The sequence below is a fragment of the Daphnia magna genome, linkage group LG1 (assembly GCF_020631705.1).
Source record: "Daphnia magna isolate NIES linkage group LG1, ASM2063170v1.1, whole genome shotgun sequence".
Taxonomy (NCBI): domain Eukaryota; kingdom Metazoa; phylum Arthropoda; class Branchiopoda; order Diplostraca; family Daphniidae; genus Daphnia; species Daphnia magna.
In genome coordinates this window covers 9,498,416-9,511,033 of record NC_059182.1, presented here as the reverse complement: position 1 = coordinate 9,511,033, position 12,618 = coordinate 9,498,416, and the positions used below count along the sequence as shown (strand labels likewise).

The 12,618-nt window shown below is 37.2% G+C and overlaps 1 long non-coding RNA gene across 1 annotated transcript; it reads right to left on the bottom strand.

The window, feature by feature from the left end:
* Positions 1-1,782: 1,782 nt before the first annotated feature.
* On the bottom strand, positions 1,783-2,527 carry LOC123469582. Its single transcript, XR_006642771.1, has 4 exons — positions 2,483-2,527; positions 2,238-2,401; positions 2,001-2,153; positions 1,783-1,929 (listed from the first exon to the last, which is right to left on the bottom strand). It is a non-coding gene; the product is annotated as an uncharacterized LOC123469582 (long non-coding RNA).
* Between the last annotated feature and the right edge of the window lie 10,091 nt (positions 2,528-12,618).

Genomic DNA, 12,618 nt, shown 5'->3' with positions numbered 1-12,618 from the left:
AGTTGAAGGAGTATGGGAAAGGATCGCTATGGATATAGTGGGCCCAATTCAAGAAAGCGCTAAGGGATACAGATATATATTAGTTATATCAGATTATGCCAGTAGGTTTGTTTTTACAGTTCCAATGAGAAATCAAACTGCCCAAACAATTGCGAAGATTTTAGTTAATAAAATATTTACTAAATATGGATCTCCAGAAGTAGTTCTAACAGACCAAGGTACTAACTTTCTATCCAGTCTAATACAAGAGGTGTGTAAACTATTCAAAGTCAAACAAATAAGGACTACGGCCTATCATCCACAAACTGATGGATTAGTTGAGAGGTTCAATCGAACTCTCTGTGACATGCTAGCTTGTTATGTCTCCGACCAACCTGCTAACTGGGACAAATACCTTCCGTTCGTTACTTTTGCTTACAACACAGCAAAACAAGCTTCAACTCAAGAAACACCATTCTTTCTATTCTTCGGACGAGAACCAATAATGCCTAATGATATCAAGATTAACAGAAGATACGAGACCTATGAAGATACTAGTATGGTGTATTCACAGCAATGGGAAAAAGCTCAAAAACTGGCAAGAGAACATCTCTTCAAATCCCAAGCAGGACAGAAAAAATACTACGACGTATCCACGAAAACTATTAAATACAACATAGGTGACTACGTATTACTGAAGGCGCCACCAGCAGCAGGAAAATTCATAAATCGATGGAACGGACCATTTCAAATCTCAAGAAGCTTCTCGGATATCAACTACGAGATCCAGCACACGGAAAACAAAAAACTTAAATCTATCGTACATACCAACCGTCTCAAACTTTACACACCAAGAAAACAAGAAACAACTAAGGAAGAAGAAATACTACAAAACCTACCAGAAAATGTTGAAGCACAACGACAACCAACAATTCACCAACGCCGACCAGGCCGACCAAGGAAGCAGCAGCTGATACATGCGGTGAAGACGAACATCAAACCACGCAGGAACGAAGGAGAACCAAAAAAGCATACAATACCTAACCTTTACCGTAACCAAAACCGAAACGATCCTATAACGAATCACCAATACCACTTAAGAAGACGATATCAAGGACCGGATTACTAAACATTTTCATTTTTCACAGATGCAGACATTACTCTTCCTTCTTTGCCTCCTTCATTCACTTAACCCTACTTACCCTATCTACGCATCCATCTGCGATTGTAACAACATGAAAATACGAGGAATCCTAGACTTCGAATTGCCTTACTACTGTGACAATGAAAAACCAGAAACACAACATTTACCAAGGATACCAACTAGTTACACCTTAGTAACCAAACAAAAACCAGCAGCCACTTGGAAAGGATGGACATGTCGACAGTGGACTAAAACAAAGAAAATAACCGGATCGTTCTGGATCGGATCCTTCGATACAGTTTACTCCCAGGAAACAATACTAATCACCCCTTTGGAGTGTTGGCGGATGGTCAACGATAAAAAATGTGGCAACAATAATATGCAAACCGGACCGACGGGACTCAGTTTCACAGCCACTCCTACAGGAGAAGGTAAATGGTACGCCATCAAGGAATACCAAACACTAAATTGTGTAGCGGAACAGATCACGCTACGTCAGGAGAAACCAGATAGTCCAATCGAAAGCCCTTTCGGATTACTTAACACCACCCAACAGGAAGGACAATTCATCCAAAATCAAAATACAATCGTGTGGGGAGAAAGAACAACCAACAGTTCATACACTCAGACGTTACTAAAAGGGAAAGGATATTTGGAACTTCCTCGAGAACCGGAGTCGGATAATTCCAGCCGCCTTTACGACACCAGTCGGCAGATTGAAATATCTTTTCTTAACAAACCAGATAAGGATATCGCACCAGTAGGACATAAATTGGTTGGAATCCCTCTAACGTACTTGACGTTTCCTGCAGAAACAACAAAAATTTTGTATGAAATGTTCAAGAACACAATCGCAACCTGCCTTAAAAATACCAACCTTGCCACACCCGTGTGCGAAGATTACAGAGAGTTGTACAAATCCAAACCACAACGTTCTCTTCTTCAAGAAGTTCACTTTCTCTTCGACACCCAAGTTGAAGACGAAAAACTTGGGATTCGCCTCTACAGTATTTCATACGCCTGGGGAACTCTAAGATTGGCACATAGAAGACCAAAAATAATCAAGGAAGATGGAAAAATCGTACAAAAGGATACAACAATATACATTACTTACGAGTCCGGAAGCAGAAACCCTTTGACAACGTACAGTCAACTTTCAAAGGACGACCCTCTTCCATCAGGATCAAAATTCGAGTACATTGTCGACCAAACGATACGCGTACAAAATACTCATATCTGCATCACGGAGACAACACACGATTACGTATTTGCTGCAGCCTGTTCAGAGGAATCAACGAGATGGATTCTAGAAAAAGAGAACAGCTACCTAATTTCCCAAGAATCAGAAATGTGTCTTACCGTAGGGGTCGACGAAACCTTAAAATTGGAAAAGTGTGCTTTGGAAGGAGATACCAGGAAAAACCAGCAGTGGTTCTTTCAAACAATAAATACCAATCCGGATGTTATAGAAAATTTTCCCGACGTAACATTGCAGGATATTCAAGAAGTCCGATTAGAACAACGAAGAGCAATTACAACCACAATCAACTCACCCATATTTGGCGGTATCTTGAAAGCAAATCACGGCAGCGGAAACATCATCTGGGACATGATCGCCTGGGGATTGTTGAAGAACGGACAATATGCAAACGGAAAATGTGTCACACATCATGGGCTTGAACAACAACTAACCATGGAAGATTGTGACACAGATTGGACAAAATGTCAAGAAGAACTAAAAACATTTATCACAAGTAACGATCCCCTGGTGCAATCACAAGTATCCGTAGGAAACTGCAGTAGAGCAACTACCAAAGGCCAAGCTTTCGAGTATACGTCTGATTTCACCATTAGACCGTTCAACACTAACGCTTGCGTCAAGGCAAACACAACAATGCTTATTCTACAGGAATGCGCCAACACCAGTTCAATTTGGGGCACTTTCGAACACACAGGACAGCTCATGGCAACAGACAGAACTGGCCTACATTCACCGGCGTCAGACAGAAAATGTCTCACACTAAAAGTAGGACGTCTGAGTTTAGGGCATTGCCACGGTTCAAGTAGAAAACAACAGTTTAACTTCGAATATCGAAACCCGCACCAAAATACGGACGCTTTCAGCAGCAGCCATTATAGCGCTTCACACTCAAAAATCATTGGACGGAACACAACTCCCACTTATACCCCCTCTTCTCAAAAGAGAAAGTAAAGCAAACAACGAAAACTTAACCACGCCCACCACACAAAAATCTATTTCATCTACTTCAAGCACCACAACGACAGTAAAACCAACTACAAAATTAAGCACAACCACAATTAAAACAACAATAGCCACAACAGCCATAAAAACGACCGTTAAAAGCACACCACCGACAACTAGGCCTACAACAACTACTAAGCCTACGACCACCACAACTAAGCCTACGACCACCACAACTAAGCCTACGACTACCACAACTAAGCCTACGACTACCACAACCAAGCCTACAACTACAACAACAAAGCCTACAACTACAACAAATAAGCCTACTACTACAACTACTACGCCTACAACTACAACAACAAAGTCTACGACTACAACTACTACGCCTACAACTACAACAACAAAGTCTACGACTACAACTACTACGCCTACAACTACGACAACAAAGCCTACAACTACAACAAATAAGCCTACAACTACAACTACCACAGCTACAACTACAACTGCTGAGCCAACGACTACAACCACTAGACCTACAACTCCAAGTACTGAACCTACATTGCCATCAACTACAACTGAAACCACGTCCACTACACAATCATCAACGACAACTATAGCGACAACAACAACTGAATCAATAAGCAATTCAACAACACCTCTCACAACAACTGAAAAAATAGAAGATCCTCCAGTCACGAAAAATCACACCATTACGGAGGATGCAATAATGGAAATTATTGATGACACTGAAAAAACATCTCAGCAAGAAATACCCGAGGCAGCATCTTTAACCCTAGAACAAGTATCGGAGGTGCCAATAAAAAACGAAACAGAAAGCGGTCTACCCCAAAATATAGAAGAATTCGGCGACAAAATTAAATTCGATATTTCAAAAATGCATGAGCAATATAAAATAAGTATAGAAACAGAACACGAAAACAAACTTGCAAAAGAAATTCGCGACGTATATTGTCAACTATCAACGATAAAGAAAACTCAAGCGGTGATGTTAGCTCAAAGTAACGGAATTCTTGCCGCTTCAGCGCTCGGATTACCCATCTGTACGAGACTGCAAGGCTTCGGACAAGCGATGATGCTCCAACAATGTGAAACCAAACGGATTTTCATCTCCGCAAAAGAATCGAAATGTGGATTTCAACCATTCTTTACCTATGAAGACAAAAACTGCACAATCGGAGTAGATGGATGGTCCATACATCCATATTCCGATTGCTTTTGGAAAACTCATTTGATGAATTTAAATGGATTCCATCACACCTGGGAACACAATTCAACAAATGGAGAATGGGTAAAACAAAAAGCAAGCATTCACATGCCGAACTTAGACCTCATCACAGAATTCGAAGAGTTGCACCTGAATGATTTCGACTACAGTCTGAAGAGCCATCCAGCGCATGAAACAATGGAAATGGAGCAACTAAACATCCTAAACGATCTAGTAGGCCTAATGCAGGAATCAAATTCAAAATCTGTTTCTGACATAGTGATGTCAGAAAAACAGGATAATCAGATAGGAACCATGTTCTCATGGTTCGACACATCAAAAATTCTTATCCTATCTATCATAGGATTCATTGTATTCATCATATCCCTACGCATATTGATCATTTGTGACCCTTTTACAAGAATCATGGAAAAAATTCGACAAGCTAGAAGATTAAGACGATATGGAATAAATACGGAAGAAGCGCACGAATTAACTTCAATGATCCCAAATTCAGGCACTCAACCACCGGAAGAAATAATAGAGCAACCGTTCACTAGGATGACGGCTCCTACACCTCTTACCATGGAAAGACCCACACAATCACGCCCGGCTCAACCAAGCGCACCGAAACAACGTAATATTTATCCTGTCATGGAAGAAAACTGGGAATCCGATCAAGCTCGCAAATGCACAGGAAAACACACGACTTGCACTTATGTTGTGGGTTATGGAATGGTATGGGAAGACCTTTGCAGATGCTCAACAGAAGTTGAATCTAAAAACAACTAACATTTAAAAAAAAAAAAAAAAAACTTAACAAGTTTTTATTTTGGGTGAAAGGGGAAAGTAGTAAATGAATTAAAAACTCGAAATATGAAAACTTCAAGTGAATTGTCCTTAAACAGCCACCAAACACACAAGTGTTAAGTAAAAGTGGAAGTTTAAAAAAAAAAAATGATGGAACAGAACAGTGAAGATGCAGTGCAACGTAATGAAGCAAGTGATAGTGAAAGCCAACCAGAAATAAACTACTTGGTGATTGAAAGTGAAAGTGAAACGGACAGTGAAACGCAACGAGATGGGCTCTTCGGTGATTATGGTTTTTATCCACCAACGTTCGAATTTAATCCAAATGCTACAGAACAAGAAACATTACCTAAATGTAGTAACTGTGCGATGAAAACGCGCCCAACTTTATCGGCAGCAAGAGCAGATGCCGTGCAGAAACGAACACAAGCCATAACACGACTACGTGAGCAAGAAATTTTCCTCGAAATGATAGACGCTCCAAGGGAAGAAATAAGAAGATGTATCATCCAGAAGTTAGGACCCGCTGCATGGGATTACCATCCGAAGGCAGAATTTCTAAACCAGAAATTTAACGACAAAACACTACTTCATACAAGCGTGAAAGCGGGAAAACTGGACATAACGGATTTACTGTTAGACTACGGAGCTGACCCAGATATAGAAGAGGATGGCCAGACCATTGCACATAGAGCGGCAGCAGAAAATAACAAGCTCTTGATCAGGATATTACGATATCACAAATACAAGTTTTCATCGTACAATAGCCTTGGAGAAACACCACTAATGGTCGCCATCGCCTACGGGCATGAAGAAGTGGTCAGTTATTTGTGGATAAGTTCCAACGTTGCACAAATGGCAAAGGACAACAGCACCGTCCTACATTATGCCGCCAAACATGGAAACAACACTCTCGCTAGGGCAGCATGTGAAAGGAAAATTCACTTTTCAATGGTGGTTACACCTTTTGAAAAGTATACTTTTCTATTACGTTCATTAACGTAATAATGTGATTATAATGGTTTATAATCACGCCTTGTAACTATTTCTCTATCAGATAAATAGGTTCCAAGCGGGTAGTTCGCGCCCCGAACACCCTGGGTAGTTCGCGCCCCGAACACCCTGGGTAGTTCGCGCCCCGAACACCCTGGGTAGTTCGCGCCCCGAACACCTTTTCCCTAGCAAATGGATGGCCAATTAAGCACGTGAAGCGGGTTATTTGTTCCCTAATAGTAAGCCTTAGATACGTAATTGGGTGGTGGGAGGGAAATTACGTGTTTTCTGAGCTAGGCTTCGCTTGTGAATGTTCGTCTGTAGCAGTGTCTGTACACTGCTGCCGGATAATCAAATACTTCGTATTGATTATCGAATGGTTTACAAACCATTCACTCCATGGAAAAGTGTTAACTTTTCAATGGTGGTTACACCTTTTGAAAAGTATACTTTTCTATTACGTTCACTAACGCAATAATGTGATTATAATGCTTTATAATCACGCCTTGTAACTATTTCTCTATCAGATAAATAGGTTCCAAGCGGGTAGTTCGCGTCCCTGAATTAAAAGTGGCAAACTAAGGAACCCTTTTTTGTTTTTGTTTGAGCCCATGACTATAAACATTCGGCTTAGTTCCTGACTGTTAACAGGCAACTGTGTTGGAGCTCATGACTTCCCACATGCAGCTCAGTTCCTGACTGTCAACAGGCAACTGTGTTTGAACTCATGACTTTGAACATACAACTTCGCTCATGACTATAAACATGCAGCTTAGCTCATGACTATAAACATGCAGCTGTTCAACAATTCACCAACGACGTGCAGTTCAATTTTTCCTCAATTAACGAACCAGTTCTTAAAGGGCATTTAGTTCAAAACTATACACATTCGATTGGTTGGTTGGTTTGTGGCTAATTAGTTTGTAAAAGGCTCATGACTTTCATGCAGCCAGACTTTCATGCAGTCAGCGGTAAAACGTGGTGTTGGAAGTTTGACCGATTCTGACACACACACACGAACGTCATACACTCATACATGTGCATCCAAATTATTGTCCCGAGGTATTTTATCAAGCTTGTTGTACCTCTTTTAACTCGTTATTGCTGTCTGGGACACCTTCGGTGAATCCAAGTAGCTTTGCTCGGCATGCTGCTAAATCTTCTTTTGATAGTGTCTCCCAGTCGTCTTCGAAAAATGGTGTTGCCATTGTGACACTTGGTGGTGTTGATGATCCGCGTTGGGAATTGACTTAGAAAGTGCCACTAATTGGAAAACTATGAATTCTTCTATTCTTTATGGAAAAACTTCTTTGAGTTTCACGTGCAGAAAATTACGTGTTTTCTGAGCTAGGCTTTGCTTGTGAATGTTCGTCTGTAGCAGTGTCTGTACACTGCTGCCAGATAATCAAATACTTCGTATTGATTATCGAATGGTTTACGAACCATTCACTCCATAGAAAAGTGTTAACATTAACATCAATCAAACGACTAAACCAGGAAACTATACGGCCCTACACCTAGCCACAATGTATAGGCAAGATCTCATAACAAATATCTTATTGGAACACGGAGCAGATCCAGACATAACTGATGTCAATGGAAACACCCCGCGGGATTACGCGTTTGATGAACATAGGAGAAACATATTTGAAGACTGGAAATGTATAAGAAGACGCAAGAGAAAGGTTTCTGGCAATGAATAAGATTGAAGCAAAACAAAATTGAAGAACCAACAACAGTTTATTACCACTACTACAACAAAAACACTAAAATGAAAACATGACGACAACAAATTGCATTCATTAGACAGAATCTTCGAATTCCTCCAGCAGGCATTCCGGTAAAAACACCGCAGATCGAGAAGTGGGATAGAAAATATCCTCGCCTGACTCCAACCACCACAACAACCTAGCGAGATGTTGAGGATAAAGATCGCGGTATCTCGCATATCCAGGATATCGGCTAAAAACAGATAATAAGAAAACGTTAACAAAATCGGAAACATAAAAGAAAGAAAAGGAAAACCAACTCACACGTAGTAATAATCACCGATCCAAACTCGCTGAAAGCCAAAATCGAAAGCAGAGGAAGGAGCACAGGGATTATTGAGTAGTGAAAACAACAGCAATTGCACTATCAATTCCTTGTCCTCGGGTCGAAATCGAGCAAAGAAACGAGACGACGAAGAAAACAACAACACCCAGATCAGATGCAAAACATCATCAAAATTGCCCCGATGGCGCAACAAAAATGGTAAAGAGTCAACCTCCATTTTAAAACTCAAAACAAATGACACGAAACGACAACGAACGACAGAAAACCAAGAACTGACGTAAAAGAACGGCAAGAAAAAACTAAAAGAAGAGAAGAGAAGAAAAGCATATAAGAAAAAAAAATGATTGAAATCTGTAGTAGCATTCCAGTAAAAAGGAACGTAGACCAGCAATTATTGACTAACACTTTATTAGCATAAAGACAATGAATAACGGTATAAAAAACATATCTTGTATTTTGTGCCTCATACTGTAGCCCAACAAACACGAATAACGGTGAAGGAAAGAAAGTAGGTGACGGGTAAAGAACAAGTTTTCACCTAATCATTGCCACGCCACATGCCGAAGAGAAGTAAGGAGAAGAAGAAAATCAGAAGACAAAGAGAAAATTGGAGGACCAATTTCTTCTTGCCGAAGGGGGGAAGGAATGTAATAGACCGCAGCAACTCCTCCTAGCAACAGCAGCCCCACCCAGCAAGAAGGTCGTCACGAATGCAACCTTCCCTGCGGATAATAGTTAATGATAAAAGTAAAAGTTATTGTAAACCCCTCCCTTCTTAACCTTCAATCTCTTGGTATATAAGCACATGGTTGTATCGTCTTAAGTAGAGTTAGTTTACTGGCAAATACACAGTCTAGGAACTATTACACATGCAGTTTACATATAGAAGTAAAAAATCGGGGTATAACAGTGTATTCACATTGAATACAAGTATATTTGACGCTGTTTATATATAGAAGTAAAATCTCATGGTATAACAGTGTATTCACATTGAATACAAGTATATTTGATGCAGTATACATATAGAAGTAAAAACTCATGGTATAACAGTGTATTCACATTGAATACAAGTATATTCCATGCAGTTTACATATAGAAGTAAAAACTCATGGTATAACAGTGTATTCACATTGAATACAAGTATATTCCATGCAGTTTACATATAGAAGTAAAAACTCATGGTATAACAGTGTATTCACATTGAATACAAGTATATTTGATGCTGTTTACATATAGAAGTAAACAGTCATGGTATAACAGTGTATTCACATTGAATACAAGTATATTTGATGCTGTTTACATATAGAAGTAAAAACTCATGGTATAACAGTATATTCACATTGAATACAAGTATATTTGATGCAGTATACATATAGAAGTAAAAACTCATGGTATTACAGTGTATTCACATTGAATGCAAGTATATTCCATGCAGTTTACATATAGAAGTAAAAACTCATGGTATAACAGTGTATTCACATTGAATACAAGTATAGTCCATGCAGTTTACATATAGAAGTAAAAACTCATGGTATAACAGTGTATTCACATTGAATGCAAGTATATTCCATGCAGTTTACATATAGAAGTAAAAACTCATGGTATAACAGTGTATTCACATTGAATACAAGTATATTGCATACAGTTTACATATAGAAGTAAAAACTCATGATATAACAGTGTATTCACATTGAATATAAGTATATTCCATGCAGTTCACATATAGAAGTAAAAACTCATGGTATAACAGTGTATTCACATTGAATACATGTATATTCCATGCAGTTTACATATAGAAATAAAAACTCATGGTATAACAGTGTATTCACATTGAATACAAGTATATTCCATGTGGTTTACATATTGAAGAAAAAACTCATGGTATAACAGTGTATTCACATTGAATACAAGTGTATTTGATGCTGTTTAGAAGTAAAAACTTATGGTATAACAGTGTATTCACATTGAATACAAGTATATTTGATGCAGTATACATATAGAAGTAAAAACTCATGGTATAACAGTTTATTTACATTGAATACAAGTATATTTGATGCTGTTTACATATAGAAGAAAAAATTCATGGTATAACAGTGTATTCACATTGAATACAAGTATATTTGATGCTGTTTACATATAGAAGTAAAAACTCATGGTATAACAGTGTATTCACATTGAATACAAGAATATTCCATGCAGTTTACATATAGAAGTAAAAACTCATGGTATAACAGTGTATTCACATTGAATACACGTATATTTCATGCTGTTTACATATAGAAGTAAAAACTCATGGTATAACAGTGTATTCACATTGAATACAAGTATATTCCATGCCTTTCACATATAGAAGTAAAAACTCATGGTATAACAGTGTATTCACATTGAAAACCAGTATATTTGATGCTGTTTACATATAGAAGTAAAAACTCATGGTATAACAGTGTATTCACATTGATTACAAGTATATTCCATGCAGTTTACATATAGAAGTAAAAACTCATGGTATAACAGTGTGTTCACATTGAATACAAGTATATTTGATGCTGTTTACATATAGAAGTAAAAACTCATGGTATAACAGTGTATTCACATTGAATACAAGTATATTTGATGCTGTTTACATATAGAAGTAAAAACTCATGGTATAACAGTGTATTCACATTGAATACAAGTATATTTGATGCTGTTTACATATAGAAGTAAAAACTCATGGTATAACAGTGTATTCACATTGAATACAAGTATATTCCATGCTGTTTACATATAGAAGTAAAAACTCATGGTATAACAGTGTATTCACATTGGATACAAGTATATTCCATGCAGTTTACATATAGAAGTAAAAACTCGTGGTATAACAGTGTATTCACATTGAATACAAGTATATTCTATGCAGTATACATATTGAAGTAAAAACTCATGGTATAACAGTGTATTCACATTGAATACAAGTATATTTGATGCTGTTTATATATAGAAGTAAAATCTCATGGTATAACAGTGTATTCACATCGAATACAAGTATATTTGATGCAGTATACATATAGAAGTAAAAACTCATGGTATAACAGTGTATTCACATTGAATACAAGTATATTCCATGCAGTTTACATATAGAAGTAAAAACTCATGGTATAACAGTGTATTCACATTGAATACAAGTATATTCCATGCAGTTTACATATAGAAGTAAAAACTCATGGTATAACAGTGTATTTACATTGAATACAAGTATATTTGATGGTGTTTACATATAGAAGTAAAAACTCATGGTATAACAGTGTATTCACGTTGAATACAAGTATATTTGATGCTGTTTACATATAGAAGTAAAAACTCATGGTATAACTGTGTATTCACATTGAATACAAGTATATTTGATGCAGTATACATATAGAAGAAAAAACTCATGGTATAACAGTGTATTCACATTGAATGCAAGTATATTCCATGCAGTTTACATATAGAAGTAAAAACTCATGGTATAACAGTGTATTCACATTGAATACAAGTATATTGCATGCAGTTTACATATAGAAGTAAAAACTCATGGTATAACAGTGTATTCACATTGAATACAAGTATATTGCATACAGTTTACATATAGAAGTAAAAACTCATGATATAACAGTGTATTCACATTGAATATAAGTATATTCCATGCAGTTCACATATAGAAGTAAAAACTCATGGTATAACAGTGTATTCACATTGAATACATGTATATTCCATGCAGTTTACATATAGAAATAAAAACTCATGGTATAACAGTGTATTCACATTGAATACAAGTATATTCCATGTGGTTTACATATTGAAGAAAAAACTCATGGTATAACAGTGTATTCACATTGAATACAAGTATATTTGATGCTGTTTACATATGGAAGTAAAAACTCATGGTATAACAGTGTATTCACATTGAATACAAGTGTATTTGATGCTGTTTAGAAGTAAAAACTTATGGTATAACAGTGTATTCACATTGAATACAAGTATATTTGATGCTGTTTACATAAAGAAGTAAAAATTCATGGTATAACAATGTATTCACATTGAATACAAGTATATTTGATGCTGTTTACATATAGAAGTACAAAATCATGGTATACCAGTGTATTCACATTGAATACAAGTATATTTGATGCAGTATACATATAGAAGTAAAAGATCATGGTATAACAGTGTATTTACATTCAATAC